Genomic DNA, 3,297 nt, shown 5'->3' with positions numbered 1-3,297 from the left:
AGATAGATAGATAGATAGATAGATAGATAGATAGATAGATAGATAGATAACTTTATTGTCATTACACATGTATAAGTACAAGGCAACGAAATACCCTTCGGAGCATGCCTCCGGGCCGCTGCTAATACAAGCGCCGCCACACGCACTCCCTGAAAAACGATATATGCAGACAGCAACATGGTACAATACAAACATCACAATGTAATGCACAAGACAACCCACAGTTCATGTGGACACATGAAGGAATTTTTTGAGGTGGCATTGAGAGGGTGAGAGAAACACAGATCGAGGCAGACAGACGGATGTGGGGCCGGATGGGGGGGGGAGTGTATGGTGGGTGTGTGAGATAGTGAGTTGTGTGTGCAATGTTAGCGTCAAACTGTCTGTGTTTTTAAAAGCTCAGTTCATTGGCGTGACCTCGAAGAGATAACCAGAGCACAGGACGAGATAGAATGGCTAGCTGCTGGTTGTTTTCCTGCTCGGGTGAAGGGAGTGGGGAGGGGGGGGGGGGTTGATTAGTTGCAGTCCACTTTAGGTTGACTCTGTAGAATTTATCCGAATCAATCTACATCACTCAATTGTTACCGACCTCAGCGTCATGCGAGCATCCATATCACTTCGTGATTTTTGCAGTCCATCTACCTTCTCTGCCAGACCGGTGGTCACACGAAGCAACTCCACCGACTGGGCCCTGTTGGTGTCAATCCCCTTCTGCGCTTCGACGGTCCGGTCTGAGATGTTGCGAGACAGTTCACAGGACTGGTCACTCCTTAGATGTAAAACCTTCATCCTCTCAATCACTCCATGTAGGCACTCTTTAAGTTCCCCAGACAGCTAGTGGGTGAATTTGCTGGCGGCTGTCTTACCAATTTTCCGATAGGTCAGCGAGACTCCAAGGCCGACGATCAGGAGCCCCGCCAACAGAATTACAATTATCCAAATGTCTTCAGCGTCTTCCACAGTGAGAACGTCCAGGCAGACCACCTGCCAATCCCCCCAGGAATCGCGAGCGTAGCCTGCAGGGAACGTCCCACTCGGACATTGTGGCTCCCCGGGAGAAGCCTGTTTAGATCAAAAAATCTTGTCAATAGCGCTGAGTGACCAGTTAATCAATTCCATTTCAAATGTTTCAGGAAAACAGCAGGCAGGGGACAAAGAGAAAAGAGAAAAAGATTCCACAAGACAGGGTAGACAGGAGCCAAGCTAAGATAAGAGGGGAGAGGAGGAAAAACACGTCTGCTCTCGCCAGAAGCAGGAAGAAGAAGGGCCTCAGATCAGATGAAACGATTATAAAATCAATCTTTGGCCTAGGCTGCTCTGGTACCACGTCCACTTATGAGCACCCTATGTTTGAACATGGTGTTTGTTATGGACAATCCATGACTAGCACTGAAGTCCAACAACAGACAACCACTCTGGTTCAGATCAGGGAGGCCGTTCCTCCAATCACACCTCTCCAAGTATCTCCATCATTGCCCACGTGTGCGTTGAAGTCCCCCAGCAGAACTATGGAGATCTGGAGACCCATACAGGACTCTATTCAAGGTCTCCAAGAAGGCTGAATATTCCAAACTCTTGTTTGGTGCATATGAACAAACAACAGTCAGAGTATTCCAGTCCAATAATTTGGAAAAAATAATGTTCCTTAATAAAATTTATTTTGTTAAAATATTTGTTTATTTTGTAAAGAACGCTGTCCCATTGTTAGTACACATGAGTGTCACTAGTCTAAAGCCTCCTGTCCACTATCTTGTCGTGATCATTTGGATGCAGCCTTGGCCCTTCACCAGGCGAGGTCGCTGTTACTGAAGCTTCTATTTATGAACCCATTTTCAAACCAATTCCTCATAGCGCTTCAGTGCTTCACCAAAGCTTAATTTGCCCTTCACTATCAGCACCTAGTTTCTTGACTTTGTAATGCACTATGTCTACTGTAAAAATGTAAATTGAGTTTGAGTTGAGCCATAATTCATTTTTTTATACCTTTGTTTTTCCTACTGTGACATGTCAAAATGTCTCTACACAACCATGTTACACTCCCACAGGTGGTGTCACACGTGCTAGTTGTCCCTTAAATTCACAGTTTATTTTTATAATTTAATGGTGTTTTCTGTATTTAAAAAATCTGTAAACTTAACAGGAAAATGTATGTAAAATTACAGATTCTTTGTCCAGTGTGTGAAGTCCGGGCCATTCCCTGACCGGGAATTGAACCCGGGCCACGGCGGTGAGAGCACCGAATCCTAGCCACTAGACCATCAGGGAGTCACATCCATCAAATTTATCTTTGTAGATGTGAGATTCTTTTTCACTTACTGGAATGACTCATATTGTTTTAGGCGAGGAATGGTTCCTGGCTAGAGCTTCAGAAGGCAGGACATGACAGATTACACATCTGTCACCTAGTCAGTTTGTATTCTTATGTAACCCTCTCACCAAAGGCTCGTAATATGAATAACACTTTATGCAGCTATCACAATGTTACACTTGTGTACTACCTGCTTGGTAAAATGGTGAAAGAGACATCTCAGTATAATAAATCTGTCTAGGGTAAGATATGACTCTCGCTATGACTTCAGCAATTAATGAGAGGCCAGGAAAACAAACCTGGTTTAATAACCTCAAATGAGATCAACCTAATACTCCATATTAACCCATTCAATTTTACAGAAAATTGAGAAACAACAACAACACAGTAACTCTTTTCGATTTTGTATTAACTGAATGCAGATTTAGTTCACATTAGTACAGAAACATCCCCAATGTAAAAAAATAAAATAATAAACAGAAAGACCCAGACCGTTTGGTCTTTAATAATTTCAACCTGAGTGCACTCTGTGGTTTAGTTTGTTCTTTTAGCAAGCTTGCATTAAGTTTCGTTGGCGCGCTTAAAGTTGGAGCTCATGAAGAGAAGAAAAGAAAAGCGAGGCCAACAATAGGCCTACCTCCAATGTTGTGTGTAGAATGAGAACAGTTCCTACCGCGTCCTCTTCTCAGACCCGTTTCAGTCCGCACAGAAGCGATGAGCAGCAGGCCAACTTGGACTCACAGCAAACCCTTCGTAGCAACACCTCCGCGTCGACCCCCGAAACCTCTTCCAGCCAGCCTCCGCTCCGGTCCATGTGTGCAGACGAAGAACGCAGCCGTCAACTCTCAAGCGCTGGCGGGTTCTTTTCCCTCGCTAAGCTAGCGGCTAGCATTTTTTTTCTCTAGATAGCTAGCTAACGGCTTAAGTCCAACAAAACCACACTTGACCGGCTATAACAATGCCGACTAACACGCGTAGCTTAATCAGGA

At 44.5% G+C, this 3,297-nt stretch overlaps 1 non-coding gene across 1 annotated transcript; it reads right to left on the bottom strand.

Moving 5' to 3' along the window:
- Positions 1-2,193: 2,193 nt before the first annotated feature.
- trnae-cuc lies at positions 2,194-2,265 on the bottom strand. Its single transcript has one exon. It is a non-coding gene; the product is annotated as a tRNA-Glu (tRNA).
- Between the last annotated feature and the right edge of the window lie 1,032 nt (positions 2,266-3,297).

This window comes from Etheostoma cragini, unplaced genomic scaffold (assembly GCF_013103735.1).
Source record: "Etheostoma cragini isolate CJK2018 unplaced genomic scaffold, CSU_Ecrag_1.0 ScbMSFa_1378, whole genome shotgun sequence".
In the NCBI taxonomy this organism is placed as follows: Eukaryota; Metazoa; Chordata; class Actinopteri; order Perciformes; family Percidae; genus Etheostoma; species Etheostoma cragini.
Note: the sequence above shows the minus strand (reverse complement) of the source record. Positions and strands in the feature narration are given on the sequence as shown.